This window comes from Coturnix japonica, chromosome 7 (assembly GCF_001577835.2).
Source record: "Coturnix japonica isolate 7356 chromosome 7, Coturnix japonica 2.1, whole genome shotgun sequence".
In the NCBI taxonomy this organism is placed as follows: Eukaryota; Metazoa; Chordata; class Aves; order Galliformes; family Phasianidae; genus Coturnix; species Coturnix japonica.
Genome location: NC_029522.1, coordinates 7,701,166 through 7,721,106, shown reverse-complemented (window position 1 = coordinate 7,721,106; position 19,941 = coordinate 7,701,166). Strand labels below are relative to the sequence as shown.

Below are 19,941 nucleotides of genomic sequence, written 5' to 3'. Positions count from 1 at the left end.
GTGCTTAGTTAACAGCCCAAGGTAATTAGCCCAGCCTCAGGACTGCTGGGAAGGCACAGAAGTCAATGGGAAGAGCCAGGTGAGGTTTGGCAAGTGTTAATCCTGTGTGTTGTCTGCTAAATCTGTGCTGGGATGAGCTGGCACAGGTTATGTGACCCTGGTTACGGGACACTGCAAGGTTGGGAGAGCCTGGTTGGGTGTAAAGCTCAAATTCTCCCCAAATGTGGATCCTGCTCTTAAATAACAGCAGTAAAGCTATTCTATATTCTAATCCATGATGGTGTGATAAATGCAGTGAAACTGAATCCCATCTCCTATAGAGCACTGGGATTTGGGGGCCTTCTGCAGCTGCCCCATCCGGGGGCAGTGGAGGAGGAATGCTTTTAGGCCGGGACTCAGCCAAGCCTCCCCTGTGGGCAGGCTGTAGGTGAAAAACAAGCAGGTTTGTTCCGTGCTGAACATGCCCACGTCTTGTCACACAAATGTGCAGCGTGCATGAAAACAAAAAACAAGCTGCAGATGGACACCGGCAACCTGTCACTAAGCACAAGCCTCTAGATTCAAAATAAACAAAATGCAGCAGCTAGAGTCTTCTCAATGGAAACTACAGAACTTCCATTGCAAGTGTTGTGGTGCATTGACCATCGTCTCCAGCCTGGGCTTGAGCAGAAGAGCAGGAGCTGGATGAAGAGCGGGAGCTGGATGAAGTGCCCAGCTCTGGGATCAACAAGCTGCTCTCTTGCTCCATAGTCTGTGCTGGTGTTGAGAGTAATCAAACTTCATCAGCACATAAAACAATTTGCTGAATGAGTCATAAACTCCTACACTTGTTATCAGCACCGTGGTGGTGTGTTTGAGTCCTGAAGTGGGACAAAGCCTCTGGGGAATGGCAGCAAGCTTGGCCAGAGGAGATTCCTAATAGGTGTACCAAGCTCTGAGTTGCAGAACCCAGGTCTGTGTGTGTGCCCAGAGTAATTAACAGGAGTGAAAATGTGTATTTCCAGTCATACACGCTGAGGGTAAGAGAGATATTTAGACAACCATCAACTTCAATTATTTCTTTATTAGCAACATGCAGAGGCATTTCTACAGCTCTGTAATTAATTTTAATTGTGTCTATGAGTTGACTTCTATCAGTTTCAAGTGAGACGCTGCCTCTATGTCCCACAAGGAGGAACACACCTGTGGGTGTATGGAGAGGCAAAAAGTGAAGGTTTGGTGCTCTGTTTGAAATTCCCTGAGCAAAAAGCTCCTCCAGAGCATGTCCTGCTGCACGCAGGGGCTGGATTGGGGACCTCTGCCCTTCAGCACAGAGCCCAGCATTTTATATCCCCATCTACACTAAAGGAAGTGGAAAATGGAATTAATGCTCTGGTCCCACAGATGTTTTCTTCTTTATCATGACGTCTGGGAGAGATGTGAGGGCCTTGCAGATGTTCACAGTTACTCACCGGTTCACTTTGCTGGGGTTGGTTGGGGTTCCTACTCTTTTCGGTGCTGTGGAGCCTTAAAACATGCCAAGGAGGTTCTCAAGTGCAGAAACATAAGAGCAAGTCGTAACAGACCGGGAAGAGGCTTTAGAAGGTTTTTTGTGCTGGTCTCTGAAAAACCTGCAGAAAGACAACAGCAGCCTGAGACCCAGCGCTCCTGGTTCCCATTGCTATGGAGGTGATGTGTGTAAGTGTCACCACCTTATACACATCACCCGTGGACTGGAGGAATGGAGAACACTGCAATGGGGGACAGGGCCAGCGCAGGGCATGTCCTGTGCTCATCTACCTGTGCCATGGCATGGGTAATCCTGCAAGGCACCAAACTGTTTATGTCTTACGGTATTTTAACACAACTGTTCTTAGAAGGGCTGGGTGTTGAAGCACAAAGCACTGTTACGAAGTATAACCTTCACCACGGCTGAGAAAACATTTACCCTGTTTTTGTTTGCTGATGAAAGACCATCTAGTGGTGTAAGGGAAAAAAGAAAATGAAAGAAGCAAACTGTGCTTCTTTTTAATTGCAGCCTGACTTTTGATCAGATGTGTATTTGGGCTGGGGGGAGGGGAAGGAAAGAAAAAGAACCGAGACAGAAATGTGGCTTTATGTGCTTTCTGCACTGCATTATTATTCAGTAAGCCCTCAACCACAAAAGCTCCTCCGGGAAGGTTCATTATCGCATTAAGCACCAGGTAGGGAGGGGATGCGTGGCTGGCAGCAGCAGATGATATTTCACTTTGTTTGGGTTTGTCCCCCTCCCTTCTGGGGGCTGTAGAAGGAAACAGTTCAAGGTGCAGTTGCACGGTGGAAAAAAACAACAACACAAAACAACCCCAAAGCAAACCAACAAGGCAGCAAGAGGCGAGCGAGCACAGTGCAAGGCACCGGAGGCACATGACAGCTCCAGGGGGCTCCTGCTCAGCATCCGCAGCACCTTTGTCTGCCCAATGCGAGCGGCAGGATGTGGATGTGTTTGCTTCCCAAATGGCTGATTTGTGATGGCTCAGTTTGGGGGTGCCCCATTGAACCAATGGGGAGAAAAAGAGACGGGATTTCGTGGAAAAAAAGGCATGAGATGGGTTTCAGGTGAATGGCAGGGGCTGCTTGCTGATGATATCCTGGCAATCAGGGTTGGCTGTTTTTAAAACTCCAAAACACACGCACATACACACACTATATATATACATAGGCCATATTCTCCTGGAGATAATACATTGTTCCATTCCCTTGCCCCCACCAGTAGTGCATAAGATATTAAAACACGTTTATTCTCTTTAGTTGACCTGGTTTTAGAAGCTAAAATGCCTGCGGTGGAATGCCTGCATGGATTGTGCTTTTGGGTTTAAAAACCCCGTTCTTCATGCGAGGGAATTCCATGGCTTCAGTGTGACTGCCTCCCCAGTTTGTGCCTTTAAAAAAAATGCGAAGATACATCACTTGTGCGTTACATTTTATTGATGTTACTGTAAAAATACATATTTGCTTGCATTCCTAATTGGGGAAGCACAGATGGCAGTGGCTTCTGTTGGAGCGATATGCTCTTTAAAATATCTGCTAACATTACAACAGCGTATAGTCATTAAAATGACTGTCTGCGTGCCCGTATGCGACAGGAGTTTCGTGCTGGGGAAAACAAGTTTCTCTCTGTTTTAGGGAGGGAGGCCTGGGTTAACCCATGCGTGTGCTCATGCCTGGCATACAGGGATGAGCCCAGCAGGTTTGGGATCACCTCTCTGAGCAAAAGAAAAGGATGAGCAAGGCAGCATGGGCTGCAGGTAGCTCCTCTTCTTCAGAAGAGCCCTTTGGTTCCCTCTTCCCATCCAAACCAAGCTGTCACAAGCAACCGCAGAGCAAGTGAGCAGCACTTTGCAGAGCGCCTGCAATGTGTTGGCAGCAAGCAGCCAGAGCACGCCAGGAGGGGGGGGTGCTCTCAGCAAACTCATTTCACAAGCAGTTTTGCTCAGGAAGCCACTGCAGGAGAGTATCTTGTACTCTGTGACACCTTCCTGTCCCAGAGAACTTGCTTTTAAACCAGGGGGCTTTTTGGCTGATGCCAGCAATTCTTTCCTGCCCCCTCTTCTCTCCTTGGTTAGAGTGGCAAAGGTGCCACATGATGGTATACAATGGTGACAGGGTCACTAAATGGCTCTGATGGCAGGCCTGCCCTCTGGTCAGCCATAACTGGACTGGGAGCACCATGGATAAAAAATGCATCTGATAGTTTAACACAGAGTGGGATTTGCTAGCTACATGGTTCCCCCCCTCTTCTATTTGAGAGTTGAACTTAGTGGAGAGGGAGAAAGGTTTGGAGGACTTGGAGGGCACAAAGGAAAGGCATTTTTAGCTGTAGGGCAGGGTTTCCCTGATGGCAGCACAGCTAGATGCTCGCTCCTGGAGAGGGAAGCGTTTCTGGTGGGTGTTTTGCAAGGCTGGTGGGGAGGCTTCATTCAGGTGGGTGCCCAATGCCTGAGCCTAGCAGCGCACATCGCCCCGCAGGGCTGATCCATCTTTGAAGTCAATAGAAAAATTATCCTCTCCTTTGATGCACTTTGCATTGGGCCTTTCAAGTCACGTGAAAGACACCCGTGTTATTAAACCACCGGCAGCAGAAACACTCTGTCGGTTACATCGGCTTTTATTTTTTAATGGCAGTGGTAGGTTTAGCCTTGGGCACTATCTGAGGCTCATAAATAACGTATGTCAAGTGTAACACACCTACTGAAGAGCCACAGAAGACAGAGGACTTGGCTGTTTATCTCCCTGCATTTTTCAGTAACGAGCCACTCGTACCTTAGGAGGGGTGGATGTCCTCTAGCATTCATTAATAAAGCATCCCCAAACAGCCAGCCTTCTCCTTGATCATGCAGGGCTAATGCGATAAATATCTTCTTTCCACGCTCTCCTGACAACTGAAAGACAGGAATGCAGTCTAACTTAAAACAGCGGTCATGCAAGAATATTACAGATTTCACAGCACGGCAAAGCCAGGGCTTCCCATTTGGGAAGAGCGGGGCATTTAGTGGGGAGCAGGTCTGTAGCAGAGTGTGCTCGCTGTAGGATGACTGGGGATGTCAGCCTGAAATCCTGCTCCAAAGAGGGTTTGTTTTGAAGCTCTTTAACCCCTTAAAAGGAAAGGAAAAGAAAACGAAGTCAGTCATGAAAGGGAATTTAGTAGCTGTATCTCATCCATAAATATTTGCTTCTGCTCCCAGGTGGCTGATTCCTCTGGTTTGTCTTTTAAGTGAGGAATACCCACGGGACACTCCATTTAAAACCATCCTGCTTCCAAAGCTTGTTAACCACTCGATGCTGGTAGCAGGGAGAAGAGCCAGGAAGGACATGACCACGTCCCCACAGCTGTGAGCACGCTGCTGTGCTGCCCCAGCAGATGGCTTTGGATTTGCAGAGGAATATTGCTGCCCATGGTGATCCTTACTTCTTAGGAGCCGACGCATTCTTAGTGGTCTCCTTCTGTTACAACTTGTTTCCATTTCCCCTGATTCACTTTTGTCCTTCCTTGCTGGACCAGTGACCCCAGAGGTCACTTCCAACCCAGCCACCTCTGGTTTCTGAAACTGCTGTGTCCATAAAATAGAGAGCTGGGGAGTTCAACCTATGTTTTTTTCCCTACAAACTGCACTGAGATTAAGGTAGCCAAGTGGCTGACGTTTTTCAGCAGCAGCCCTAGAAAAAAGTGTTGAAGTCATTGCTGAAGATTTGGGGTTTTGCTTAGCTAACCACAAATGCAACTGGAACCAGCCTGGTAGGATACAGTTGCAGCAGAAGCAGGCAGGTGTTAAATAGCACACCCGGGGCTGCAGCATCCTCCAGCTCGGCAGCTTTGAGGTGGTTTCTGACTAATAGGCCCTAACTTCTTGTTCAGCTTTGAGGAGCCTGGGCTGACGCTCGCTGAGCCCCCCTGCCCCCAGAGCTGGAAGCCACAAGAATTCAAAGCCTGGGAGGCTCAGACTGTCCCACAAAACCATGTCTCAAACAGGTCTGCTCCAAGCTGCAGTCCTGAAAGCTTCTTTCCACTCTCTTGCATGTGGGCAGAAGCGCCCAAGTCCTAATAATACTGTTTGTGTAAAAAAGCCTCTTGAATGTTCAGTGCTTTCCATGCAAACTACTGAATGGGAACTTGATGTACAAAGTGTGCTGCAGGTAGCTCCTTACAGGGCACGAGATGGCTGCTTACAAAGTAGCCCAAGGAGACGAGTTGGTGAACACTCCAGATCTCTTCTACAAAATGAATGGGACAGTCGGGGAGCTCCTGGCCCTGCCAAACCCCACTTCTGCTGGTAAAGGGGAGCAGAAACAAAACCAACTTGGAGCAGTGGAGTGGGGCGGGTGGAGAGAAGAGGGGGCCCAGCTGGGTCCCTGCATCCCCCAGCACACCTGGAGGTTACAGCTGGGCAGCAGGGCTGCAGCTTGCCCTGCTGTCATAGGGACATACAGAGGAGATTTCTAGGGGGAAAGGAGAAGGAACAGAAGGAAACACAAGAAATACATGGGGGAGACAGCTCCTCCCTGCAGACCGCGGGGAATTCTCCCTCGGACCTGCCGTCTCTTCTTTTCTCTGCATCCCTCTGCAGCTCTTACATGCCGTGGGTGGGGAAGAGGCGAGTATTTTGCAGGGGCTGTCAGCACAGCGTTTCAGCTTTGGTGTGTTTTATTTTTCTTTTACAGAGAACTCAAAACCAAGAACAGGGTTGTATCGAAATGCGCCTTCACACACACCTGGTAGGAGGGAGGAGGAGGGGCTTTTTTTTACCTGTAAAACTGAAAGGAATTAAAGCATCTCTGCACAGCCTAAAAACCTTCTTACTCCTGCATTTGCTCAGAATGACAGATGAGCAAAGTATAATTTTAAAGCCTCCATTCTGTGCCTTTGAAACAAACACTCTCTTCCTTCTGATAAATGATTAAAGTACCAGCAATTTATATTTTAAAGGAAAAGATCACAGGAATTGCAGAGCTCTGCTCCCGCAGTCGGATATAAGTCGGTCCTTGCTGAGGCTGTGCTGCTGTACTTCAATAACTGCCCACTTCCCACCATGGCAGCACAGGAAGCAAAAGGGAATTGCCCTGCAATGATGCACGCAGTGGGAATGAAATTGTAGCTTTGGTTTTCTCCATGTCCAGAATCATGACATACAGTGACTCTGGGGCCAGTTACAGCGACTTTGGTTTCTCTGTTTCTGTTACAGACAAACTCGTAGGTGTAAGATTTTATTCTTCTTCTGCCACCACAGATAATGAAGTCTTACCAACTCCCTTTTATTATAGTAAACTAAAACTGTATCCTGTAATACGATTGTAAACATTTAATGCAACTCAATGTTGTACATAGAAAAATAGCAAGATAGGAGTTCAAGGGTGGACAAATGGGTTGGAGAACAAAAGGAAATCAAAGCAGCCCAGGCTTTGCCTGCCCAGAGCCTCAACAAACTATGCCCCATGCTGCACGACAGGGTGCTGTGCTGTGCTGTGAGCCAGGTGGGGTGATTCAAGGCTGGGAGTACCTCTGCTGGAGGCAACAGTGCCAGGACTTGTCTTTTACAAGGCTGGCCAGGAGCTGCTGGCAGGGCCTGGGGCACTGTGATATTCTTCCTACATGCACGTGAGCCTGGCAGGCTCCAAAACCAGAGGGCCGCAGCCCTGCACCATCCATCCCTCTGCCCTGCTCTCCCTGCCTGCACATCACTGCAGCACTCTTGCCCAAGGCCCCAAAGCGCTCGTGGGGTTTTAAATGTGCATCCAAAGGGTTGTGCTGAAAGGCAGCCCCCATCTCTGTTGTGTTTTCTACAGTTTTGACGCTATCTGGTGCATTCTGCGGGGACTTTAATGTATCATCTCATCGCTTACTTTAAAAGAAAGGGATGTTAATTACATGAGAAGCAGAACTACTGCCTAACTGACATTCACTGGTGCATTTCAAAGAGCAGATGTATATTATTATGGCACGGCAGTTACATTAAGCCTGTACAATAACAATAGGAAAAACTGATAATAAACATCAAAATTGCCTGCCTTTCACCACAGAAGAAGAAAGTTCAAGTGCAGTGGAAAGTTTTGACTTGTTTTGTAAATCACCCCTCTCTTTCCTGCTCTAGAAACCTTCTGATGGGGGAAGTGTTCTGACGGGAGGAGGCAGCAGGCAGCCCGCATGACCCTGACTCTGTTCTGTGAGAGCCTCTTGCTTTATAGGGATGTGCTCATGAGGTGCAGTCCCCAGCTGCTACGAAGTGCCCTAACAATTTACTCTGCTGGGCCAGAACTGGCATCCTAACACAAACAGGCACATGCAGAGGTAGCAGATGATCGATCACTTTGGTTTTCTTTTTGGGCAAACCCCAAACTGGCTGGAAGCCCTGTAGTTTCTGCTGCCTTCTGTAGCAATGTGAGCCCCGGTTTATGTGGAGGGCACAAAAAGGTTTGGAATGCCCTCCGATGTATGACACTGCCCCGGGTCTCATTTGTTTAAAATGGTAGCAAGAAATCATGGAATACTGAGTGCTTTGAACTCTGAATGAGGAACTTGACCAGAATAAGGCAAACAAAGTTATCCTTTAGTTGTTCTGCATCTGTTTTCCTTTTGCAGAGCCTTTGCTGGGTACTTCTTTCTGTCCGCTTTGCAGTCTGTTGCCTTGCCTGCAGCTGTGGGCTAACAGCAAGAGCGGTGACTAAAACTAGCCCAACTTTCTCCATCTTTTTTTTTTTTTTTTTTTTGTTCTTTTTCAACAGAAAACTTTCAGTTTAGCAAAAGGAAAATACGGACAGTGGAATCATTTCCACTCCATCACACCCCATCAAACTGCGGCTTTTTGCGGTAAATTGTAAAGGACGAGTCTTCAGGCACCATAAACTCATATGGTTAGTTTTGTTTTCCGCTTTTCCCTTATTCTGCACTAATTAAATCAATAAATGTTTAGTAGTTTTTACTAAGTTCTGCCCTCGCCCTGTGGTTTTGGCCTTAGTATTATACACAGTGTAGGCTGCGGCCCAAAATGAATGGCCTGGCATTGAGAGCAATGTAATGCAGATTTCATTCCGTCCACACAGCTTTCATGTAGCTGCACTGTAGGTGAGCTTTTCCCCCCTTCTTTGCTTTAGAGAAAATGGGGAACATCGTAGTGAAAAGGGAAGCTTCAAAAATAACGTGTGATCTGGAAGCGTGAGAGCATAAATTATCGGAGCCAACTTTCAACATCTACATTTGCAAGCGTTACAATCAGACACGTTTCAGAAAGTAAAACGTAGTAGTTTTAAGATAAATGGCTCCCCAGAGGAAAGCGATAAATAGTACACACTCACCGTGCCTCGGCTGCGTATCTCCATTATTTATGACAAGGTAGAAAGCAAGCTACAATTCCACAAAGCCCTTTGATCAGTGCATTTTTTGAAAGAACTTTGCAAATAAATTAAAAACCAAACCAAAGCAAAACAAGACAAGAAAACCCAAAGTACAGGAAGGTAACTGAAAGACTGGAAATCGCCTATGGATTTTAAATATGCATGAAGGGCAGAAAAATTGGGATGAGAGCGCAGTTTCCTTTGAAATCTCTCCTTGATATGAATGATACAGCAAAAATGATTAAACCACTGGGTGTGAGTTCTATTTCTGTACCTTATGCTGCCTTTCCTGACTCTGACATCCATTGCTTCTTGCATCTATGGGCTGTAACACCTTTGAGCCTTATTTTTCCTCTTAGGGCCATGGGAGGCTTAAAGTAAATACTAGGCACTGTTAGTACTAGTGCAGATGTGAAGGAATTCATGTTGGAAAATATGTTTCTGGAGCTCATCTAACCCAACCTTCCAGACAGAGCTAACTGCAGATGGAGAGCTTGGCTTAAGCATTGCATTTGACTGGGAACCAAACCTGCAAATTGGAAGGAAAAGGTCTGCATCTTGTACAGTGCTGAAAGGAAGGCAATGCCCAGTAAGAAAATAGCTGTGCTTCTACCTTATCAAAGGGAAAACCAAGCAGTTGTCTCTTGACAGAAACAGAGCTGGTGAAACCATGGAAATACTGGTTGTGATTCTATAAACAAGCTTGCATTGGAAATGCTGTTCAAACTGTCCCTTGGGATTTCCTCCCAGAATACACACCGCTTGTAAGAAGTGTCTGGATTGCAAGTCTAGACTGGGTGTCTGGATTTCTGTGCATACACTGAGGTATCTTGTTGAAGGCATGGGCCATCAGAAAGCTGGTAGCCCTTGATGCTTTCCAGTGTTCTCGTTTCACACAGAACCCTCACCCAACTGTCTACATATACAGACTACATATATAAACATATGGTAAAGTACGGAGTACACGATTAGTCTTTACCCAGGAGCACTGTAACTTTACTGTAACACTTCCATCAGTGTGATCTCAGGAAAATAAATGCACTGCTGACCTTGAAGGTTCTCTATGTGTTTTTTTTCCCCCTCTGATGGCTTTTTCAAAATCCAGACCTGCAAAGGTGCTGGTGTAAATTTGCAAAGGGTTCCAGATTTAGAACTGTCCTCAAGTCTTTTGTTGCTGTATAGGATAAGATGATTGTTTCTGTTGCTGCAGATACATTGCTCAGTATTAGTATAAGAAAGTGGAGGGAAGTGTTGAAACATACCAACCTGACAGCTCATGGTTCAGTGAAGAACTCTCAACAGCATTCACTGGAGTAGATAGGATGATTATTTAAAAAAAGTTAATTAAGACCAAGACATCAGGACAAAATGCTTAGACAGCAAGGTGTCCCCTCAGTCCCACCACCTCTGTGTAGTGGTGACATCTGGGGACAAATAAGCCCCACATGCTGCAATCCTCATCCTCTGTCCATGAGACTCCTCAGCTTAATCTAGGCAAGCCTGTAATCTAGGCAAGCCTGGAATGCAAAGTGAGATACAGTCATGGATAACTCTGCTGAAGGCTTCAGATACATCTGTGCTTGGATATGGCTTTCCCTCCAGCTCCTTCCCTGCTGCTCCCAAATGCACTGGCAGACAAGGGTATCTCACAGGGTATCTTGTGCTCACAGATACTGCTGTACAGCCATCACCTGAGTAGTTATAGCTTGTTAACCAAGACCCACAGCCTGTCCCTTGCTGGCTCGCCATGGCAGACTGATACTTCAGAACCGAGTCTTGCTAATGGCAGGGCCAATTCAAAGCAGTTGGACTTAGAAAGTCAAGGGTGGTGGGGGGAGTGTTTTCCCTTAGAATATTTATACTGGGCATGTGACAATGAATGGCTCCAACAACTTGGGTTGATTCCCTCAAAGATCATTCGTATCCACAGCTCAGGATGCAGCCTGTCCTGAAGTCAGGCCATGGCTGAGAACAAGCTTTTGAGGCTGACGTGGGTGTAAATAGCATTACAGTAAATATGGAGTAACACCATGGCCTCTGTTCACACTACAGAAGCTGCTGTTGCATGTTGGCTTCAAACTTTTAATTAACCAGCTATTAAGCATCACTGAATAATCTTGTAACTTCATCAAGTTCTTCTAAAGCAATGCAAGGTGATGCTTCACTCATCTGGAGAAACTAAAATTGAAAATGTGAGATGGAGTCAGAGTGCTGGACTCTGTTGGCAGGCTCCAAAAAAATTATTATTTGAAATAAGAGCATAGCTCACTTATCCTTGAAAGCCCTCATGAGAAGATGTAAGTGGGTGAGCACTAGGAAAGGTGAGCACAGCTTACCCCAGCTCCTTCCTCCCTGCAGGCTGAGCCAGCTCAGTGGGACAGGCAGGGAGAAAAGTGCATGGGCTGAAGTTGCTTAGCATTGAAAAAAGAATCCTTCCCTGTTTAACAGCTGAAGCTGCTCTATACTGCCTGGAAGCTGCGATAAGAAACAGAACAGTGCTTTCGAGATACCATGCCTTAAATTTTGAATAATGTACTACCATGATGTTTAAAATAGCTAAAGTGCAAAGTGATCGTGCAGGCATAAAAGGGCGCACTGGTTACATGAAGTATAATAACGTACTGTTCAGCAAAGCAACATGTTCCATGTAGAAGATAATGTACTGCATGAAATCAGTAACATGCAGCAGAGTGGAGAAGAGTTTAAAAGAGCAGATGAGAGCAAGAAATAATAGCAGAGGGTAGCGCATGATGATATATTACATGTGGAGGAAATAAAAGAATTAGATTGAATCTCTGGGAAGACTGAAGTTCTCCATGAGGAGAGAAATACAATCTAAAACAAAGATATTCAGTAGGAAGGAGCTACTTACTAGGCAATCATGTTAAAAGTGCCTAAGTGTGTAGCAAATCAGACAGAAGCATTCAATGCAATTGAAAAATAGAAATATAAATGGCAATGTGATTTGGGCTGTGCTGTGACAAGGAGGAAGAAAGGGACACGTCTTCACACAGTGCAGAGCCCCTGCTTGGTTGGAAACATTATCTTTGGGAGCCTTGCTAACAGAGCTGTAGTGATCAGAGGTGACAGTGAAGAGGAATGAGAACTGCACAGAGAAAACTGGGACGCAGAGGAGTGAGACCTACATGGGAAGAGAATTAAGTCAGTCTCCATCTGAGTGGCAGAAAGCACGCGGATGGCTGATGGCAAACAACTCATGCAGGGAAGTGCGGCAGACCATAAACACAGCAAGGCTGAGACTGACCCTGTGAAACCTCATCCTGAATTTCAGGGATAAAAACGGTCAGTAAAGCCGGTCCACCCAGAAAGGCATTTTGTCATGTAGGAGGCATTGGTACGGCCAGTCCTTCATGATACACCAAAGGAATGTAGGGTACCCCATGCATTGTGCTGTGCATCATCCCACTTTGCAGCAGAAGGCCTTGGGGACTACTGCTGGCTATGCTCATGTTGTCTGTTGTAAGGAAGAAGGACCGAGATGCACCAGAAGGTTCTTTAATCTTTTCTGTCTTTGGCTCTGCCCTGAGGCAAGGCTCGCTCACAAGCTCACCGTGTCTCAAGTACTGGGGGTGGCCAGTGGGTGTCAGTTTTGCTCTATGCAAGAGCTGATGGAGCTTCCCTTGTCTAAGGGAAGAAACTACTTCTTGAAGGAGGCAGTGGAAAAAGTCAGCAAAGAGAAAAACATTTCTATGCTGAGGAGGTCAGCCCCACGGTTTGGTACTTTGGTTTTTGTTCTTTTTAGCATGTCTCAATCCATTTTGAACAGTCAAAAATGTTACATTGTAGGTAAGTCTCGATTGTTCCTCTTTAGGTACCTCCAACTTAAGGTTGATGACAACTGAGGATTTTTCACCGGAGATCTTACATCAAGACAAGCCACCATCTGTGGTCAGAAGAACGCTTTATTTCAAAAGGGCATACGTGCAAACATGCAAAAACCTTGCAAGAACCTGCAGCAATAACCTTACCAGGGAGTCATCATTTTGTTGTCAGCCAACGAAGGCAGCTCAGTACAGTGTGGAAATCAATTTGTGATCAAGTCGGCTGCTTTGGATACAACGTCCATGGAAAAACATTTTCATATTGTAAGGGTCATTTTCAATGCTATTTTTAACCAAACTTTGGAGCTGAGCACAAAATTATACCCCTTTTGAATTAAAAACTAAGCCAGCAAACCCAGAACAGCAGCAAGCTCCTACCAGAGGCATTCAGCTTCTTCACGAAGTAAGTTGAGACCCAGTACTTCCATATGGCCTCACTATAAACTCTGTGCATGTTCTGCATCAGGACAGTTCTGTTCTGGGCAGCACTCCTCAGCTGTGTGGCTCAAGCTATTCAGAGAACAATTTTTAAGACAAAAATGATGATCTTAATATCTTCAAGGTTTTATTTATTTACTCACATCCTGATTATAGCTGTATAAACTGAGTCTTTATTTTTCACTGAAAAACTGTTTCTTTCCAGCTGAAGTCAGTAGGAAAATTTCTACTGATATTTGTGCTATAAGCTCAGGCCTACCACGACATCTTTAGCCATCATCGCACCACCCAAAATCTTAATCAGAAGAATCCCCAGTGTTGTTAATAAAAAGAAAGCAACATTTGTTCTTCCAGATCTCAGAAAGAATTACAATGCATTAGCAGAAGCCAGGAGGAAAAGACCATATTTGTCATAGAGGGACCTAATGATGTCTTCATTGATTTGAACACCCTAAGGAGAAGCAGAAAATGCAAACACCACCCGCTTAAAAACAAACAGCCAGGGAAAAAGATGCATTTTCAAACCATGAGAATGAAGTTATGTTTTCCTTGCTTGCACAGTTATGTGTGGGTAATGTCAAGGTGTAGAGAAATGTTGTTTCTTTACTGGAGTAAAATAAGAACACATAAAAGTGAGAAATTAAGGAATCCTTACCACCAAGCAAAACAAGCTGAGAAAAGCTGTATCGGTTCTGCTGCTGGAGGGAGGCAGCAGATTGTTACAATAAAAACGAATACACAGCTCTTAAAGGCTGTGGTCAAACACTGTTTAATGTAACACTGGCAGCAGAGTAAAAAGATGCTAATGTTTGATTTTAATTATCTAAATTGTTGTCTGTGGTTAATCAAAGTTAACCTGAATCCACTTCAAAAGTGATTATCTGGCCAGTTAATTTAAGGCCACCGTATCTTCACCAACACCAGGACGCTTGTATGACGACCCTTATGGCCACAAAGGAGGCACACAAAAGCCTTGTTTTTAAAACATTCTCAACTATCCACTTGCACAGCCTCCATCAGAGCCATAGCCAAGTCCCTGCCCTTTCCCTGAGGCATTCCTGATTTTTAGCAGAGTTGACAGAGGAGACAAAACATGATCATTTTCATTTTCGAGGTGAACTTGAAGTACAAAGGAGGATAATCACCCATTTTAAGTGCAGTTTAGCCCAGCTGATTTCTTCAGCCTCCTTCTGTAGTCACTGGGGGAGGAAACACCCTTCTGTGGAATTGAATTTTGGTGGCTGGAGTTGCAACCTGGATGGACCAATCTTTTTCCATAGACTCTAGAAGCAGCCTGGAAATACAAGGCCAAACAAGGTGCCTATTGCTGAGTTGTAAATGGACAGGGAGATGAACACCCTTCTCCAGAACTGAACACAGTGATCAAGGCTTATAGTCAATCTCCATGCTGTGCTTCACCTCTGAGATGAGACAGTGTAAAGCTTTGGCTCAACTGTGCCTCTTAAGGAGGTGGAGAGCTGGGCGTTTCTGTTTTTTCAGACAATTTTATGCTCTGGCTTCATTACTCATGAGACTCTGACAACATACTGTTTCTGCGGTGACCAGCAGACTGGTTTGAATGGCACCCCCTGTGCTCACTGCAGACGTGGTTCTTCACATTGAGGTGCTTGCACTGCTTCAGTGCATTGTGCTGAGCAGCGCTGATCAAACGTGAATGGGACAGAGGGGACTGACCCCTGCCCTGCTCCCCTGCATCAGACCACAGCACAGCCACACGCTTTCAGGAGTTGGTGTCAGTCTGAAAGATACGCCATGACCTCTCCTTGGCTTTCTAACAGCACCAGCATGATGCTGGAAAATCAGTGAAGGGGAAGGGCCAAGAACTAGTGATAGCAAAGTACATCCCAGTAAATTTGTGCTGACTTTCTGGGACGATGCTCTGGCTAATGAGGCCTGTGCCCTGCTGGCTGGGCGTTTTCCTGGGGCTCCTGGACTCCAAGGGGCCACTGGTGCATGCTGCCCTCTGAGAGGTAGGTTGGAATCAAGAACATGTTCTTATCCCTTGAACCTCAGCCAGGTTTTAGAGATGATCTCCTAACAAGTTCAGATATGTAAGCACTGGGTGGCTTTATCTATTCCGTCTTTCACACAGAATGACAACTACGAATGTAGCCATGCTATACTTGAAGGGAGCAAGGGAGCAGGAGGGCGAACAGCTGTTTATGAGTGTGGACAATGATAGGACAAGGGGGAATGGTTTTAAACTGAGACAGGGGAGGTTCAGGTTGGATCTTAGGAGGAAGTTTTTCACCCAGAGGGTGGTGACACACTGGCACAGGTTGCCCAGGGAGGCTGTGGATGCCCCATCCCTGCAGGCATTCAAGGCCAGGCTGGATGTGGCTCTGGGCAGCCTGAGCTGCTGGTTGGTGACCCTGCACATAGCAGGGGGTTGGAACTGGATGATCATTGTGGTCCTTTTCAACCCAGGCCATTCTGTGATTCTACGATGATCACAGCATGCTGATCCTTACAAGGCCTGCTCCCATGCTGTCTGCAGCCTAATTTAGTAGCATCAAGGAAGATGTTAATAAATACCTTTCTATAGAAGCCCCTTCAGACCTTAACTGGAGGCATTTGACCTTTTGGGATCTGTGTTAATTCTGTCAAAGACAAACATAAAGAGAACTCCATTCCCACCAAACGTTTAAATGTTGCAAAGTCATTGGTCATTGGATGTTCCCTGATACTTTGCAGTGCTAAACTGAACCAACAACTGTAATTGTTACCAACTTTCAGCTTGAGCAACAACTGCCTAAATGCCTCCATCGTTCAGTAAAGTAAATTGTCCACCATACCTTTGAACTGTGTACTACTGTGCTGTTCCCCATTCAACACTGGACATATTCAGTCGTGCTGGTATTGAGATTTCAGGTCATAAGCAAAGTTTGACTCTTAATCTTGGTGAAGTACTAAGTGGGATGCTGGGTCATAAATAAAGCCTCATTGTGCTAGGAGCTGTGCAAAGAATAGAGATGAACCCAGCCTCAAACATCCACACTTGGTAGCTCGTGTCATAATTAAAAGTTGTTAGGACACTTCAGAATCTCCCTGCCTCATAAGTGATGCATCCATATACATTTATATCTCCATAATAAAATAGAAAACCTGTACACTTTTATTGTTGATAATAAACCATAAAATACGATACTATTTCCCAAGTAACTTGAATACAGCAATTGGGGTGCTTGTGGAGGGGGAAGAATCTTGATCTCTTGCACACTTATGGTTTATATACACCTCAAGTTGCTCACCTGATAGGAAGAAGCAGAATTTGTTGTGGAAATTGTCTCACACGGAGCACACTGACTTCAGGTGGAGAGAATAGAGCAGGAGCTTGTGCCCTTCTAATAATCAATCCCGTGCATTCATGAATAAAGCTCTAACAGGAACGATAAGAGAAGAAAATAGAGCAACCACGTGACGTGTTAGCAGAATGTCTTACAAAGTCCCCCACAAAGCATCCGCTGCTCTTGAAAAGCCTAACCAGCCCAAGTGAGAAACTATTCACAAATTTAGTATTCAGATTACATACTCCGTCTTTTCAACCGCTCTCTGTACAATGAATGCCTGTACAACTACAGTAACAGACACAGATCTACAGTTTCTGTGGCCTTTGAGCTATTATGAGCATTGTGCCTCTCCATAAATTACATCTGCATGTCCTGAAAATACCAACTGTTTTAATAGGAATTAATCTATAGGCTTTTATCTTGCTGAAATACAAGGGGTGCAGTATGTTGAGCCGCTTTTAAAATTAATAGGGTATGGCCTGAAAATATTCAAGGATGTTCATTATTTTCTTTATAGGTCTCTTTATTGGCGCATATAAGCATAAAACAGTGCCTTTTTTGTAGTAAAGAGGAGGAGATGGAATACTGAATAGATTAGTGCTTATATGGTTGGAGATGGCCCGACACAGTTAAGTAAAGAAAGGTCTACATTTGTCCTGTCCAAAGTATATTGGGATTCGATCCAATTTGTCATCAAAGTACCCCTTCTTGCTCAGAAAAGAGAGGGTTCAGTCTAAAGGCATGAAAGCTGACCCGGAGGTCCATTGCTCAGTGGTGTTCACAGCCGTCCGAGGCAGCACTGTGGTAGATATGCCTTTTTTCATTTCCTAAATCTAAATAAACCTCGAGCTTTGGCTGCGATAAGCTATTATGTTTGTGGATACCTAACACAAGTTTTTGGGGAGCTAACTGCTAGAATACTTTGACCTTACAAAAGCACACAAAATAATGACAACCAGATCATTTAGACCAGAATTTATATAATTTTTTGGCTGTTTTGAATAGTAACTTGTGTGAATGCGTACACGCACAAGTTAAATGCTTATATAGTTAAATACTCTGCTGAAAACAGGCTGAGCCCATCACTGACCTATTGGAGCACGTTAATGACGAGCAATAAGGCATTAATTTCTCCTTCCAGCCTCCATGTTAAATGGGGCAGCTCTGTTGCCTCCAGCAGAGCGAAGGAGAACTGAGGCCCATAGTATCCTGGGGACACGACAAGTCTCAGGACTGGGTGGCTGTCCCATGGGTAGCTGGGCTGTTGTGGCAGAGAGGGTGTGTTAGGTTTGCTTAGGTCCCATGGATGGAAACAGAGGGGAAAGGAGCTCCACGAATGGCTCTAAAAGATTTGCCCATACAGCTTCTATAGCGGGGCAGAAGTCTGAAGCAAAGCTGAGAACTGCTTTCAACTGAAGAAAAACCTCTCATTGCATTATTTGCTGCAATTTAACAACACAACTGAAATGTAGAGGAATAACAATTTGGTTGAAATCACACCATTTGACCAGGGTTGGACGTGAGCTCTAGAGTCCTAATCCCTAAACCAGCACCTGAGCCTCCAGATAGTACAATCTGGGGGCAGTTGTGTGGTTGATGGAAATCACTGGAACTCTCACTGCAGCCCGTGAGCTGTGGCAGAGCTGAATGTTGCAATGAAACCAGTGATTCACGCTATGCCCACGTTGCTGGAGCGAAGATGCTCTCATCTCTGCAGTCTTTGCACTTAACAAATTAATTTTTAAGGGTGAACCCTTTCACGTTAGCGTCTGTCCCCTGCTTTTCCCTTGGTCACTCTTGCCTGTTTTCACAGCTTCATTTGGTTTTGAAAGCTTACGGAGCAGCGGGATTAAAACCAGAAATAATTACTGTAGAGGACGGGTCTGGCTCTTCCCATCAGCTTCCATGACTCAAGCCGGTTCCAACAGCTTTGGGAGAAAAGCTGTTAGTTATTAAATTATTACCTGTAAGGAGAGCCAGCTGGAAGCTTTCAGCTTTCAACATTTTGATGAAAAGCGCCATAAAAATCTCAACGACAAAACTTCCAGCATTTCATCGCCACCTTTTACATTTCCCCATGCTTTCCAACGCCTTGTAAGAGCTATCGAAAGCCGCCCAGACCTGCATCTTGGGAATGGTGACCCCACAGTGGGAGGAAAAAAGTGCAATAAACCATGAAGTGTTTGCTGTTCAGTGAATGCTTTTGGGAAGTCACTTTCCACCTGGTGGAGAACGTCCACAAGGAGAGTTATTCCAGCATTACGGTAACGGTGTAATTACACAGCTATAGCTATGCCAGCCTATTTGCTGAGGTAGGCAAGCCAAGTCTAGTTGCTGAAACGTAGGCGTGGGAAACAAGAAGTCTGCTTTCTAGGCTCAGCTCTGAGCACCGCTCTTCATGGCCTCGGGCCAGTCCCCTAACCCTTCTGCCTCCTTCCTATGCAAAGTGAGGAGAGTTAAATTAACCCGCTTCTCAGATGTGGTGTCATGACTAATTGGCTAAAATTTGTAGCGCTGGTGAGGCAGTGATTAGCTTGGCTCAGGTACCTGCAAAGAGTGCGGGTGTGAGCAGTGCAGGAGCTCCGCTCAGCACATCATGAAGCTCTCTGCTCCAGTGTGGATACAGGACGGGCTCCATCAGCCCTTCTCCTGTTTGTGTGCCTACCTTTGTCAGCTCCATCACCTGTGGCAGCGCTTCCTCACGCAGTACCCAGCAGTGCCAGCATCTTTATGGGATAAAACGCCTCCTAAGAACGCCCAGCATCCCCGCGGCACCGACCCGGGCACGGGCCGGTTAAAAAACAGAAGCGCTGAATCACGACCGACTCGGCCCTCGGAGCCGTGCGGGGCAGCGCGGTGCCGCCCGGTGCCGCCGTGCCCTCAGGGGGCGGTGCGCGCTCTCGTGTGCGTGTCCTCGTGAGGCGGCACTTGTCCTCTAATCGATTGCCGAGCGTGCTGAGCGGCCCCGCACAGCGGCCCCCTCCCCTGCGTGCCCCCCTCCCTCCCTCCATCACGGCTGAGGCGCGCGGGGCGGAGGCGCGCTCCCGCTCGGTGTGTGCGTGTGCGCGCGGAGAGGGGGGGGCGCGCCTGCGGGCGGGTGCGCGCTCGCCTCGGTGTATGTGCGCCTATGTGTGTGTGTGTGCGTGTGTGAGGGAGTGAGTGAGTGTGTGTGTGTGAGGGCGGATCGGTTTCTCGGGGTTTGACCAGCTGTCCCAGGCTAACCCTGCTCTCCGAAGATGGAGGAAGTGCCGGCAGGATTACCCTTAGCGACCGCGCCGCTGCCTCAGTTTCCATAGGCGGCCGCTGACGGGCGCGGGGCGGCGGCACTAATAAAAACACAAACAAAAGGGGCATGGAAGTGATCCACTGCCTGCGCGGCTGAGGTAAATGTGCGCCTGGCGGCCCCCTCCCCGTGCCGTCCCTCCCTCTCCCTTCGCCTTCCCCCGGGAGCACGGCGCTCAGCTCCCGGCCCGACTTGTTGCTGCTCCCCTCGGGGACAACGCGTG

At 46.5% G+C, this 19,941-nt stretch overlaps 1 protein-coding gene and 1 long non-coding RNA gene across 11 annotated transcripts in view; one reads left to right on the top strand and one right to left on the bottom strand.

Annotated features, from left to right (window-relative positions):
* Positions 1-1,114: 1,114 nt before the first annotated feature.
* On the bottom strand, positions 1,115-19,331 carry LOC107316466. Of its 3 annotated transcripts, XR_004307899.1 has the most exons (5): positions 19,101-19,331; positions 16,397-16,524; positions 4,282-4,613; positions 1,452-1,610; positions 1,115-1,182 (listed from the first exon to the last, which is right to left on the bottom strand). It is a non-coding gene; the product is annotated as an uncharacterized LOC107316466 (long non-coding RNA). The 3 variants fall into 3 exon arrangements; XR_001556371.2 differs by having other exon boundaries at positions 1,123-1,610; positions 19,101-19,327; XR_001556370.2 differs by lacking the exons at positions 1,115-1,182; positions 1,452-1,610 and having other exon boundaries at positions 4,109-4,613; positions 19,101-19,323.
* Positions 19,332-19,361: 30 nt separating this feature from the next.
* The window catches only part of IKZF2 (IKAROS family zinc finger 2), a 109,727-nt gene continuing 109,147 nt past the window's right edge, over positions 19,362-19,941 (top strand). For all 8 annotated transcript variants that reach the window (XM_032445739.1, XM_015867969.2, XM_015867965.2 and 5 more), the window contains exon 1: positions 19,362-19,818. The gene's annotated coding sequence lies outside the window, so the exon portion shown is untranslated. The remainder of the gene's footprint in view (positions 19,819-19,941) is intronic.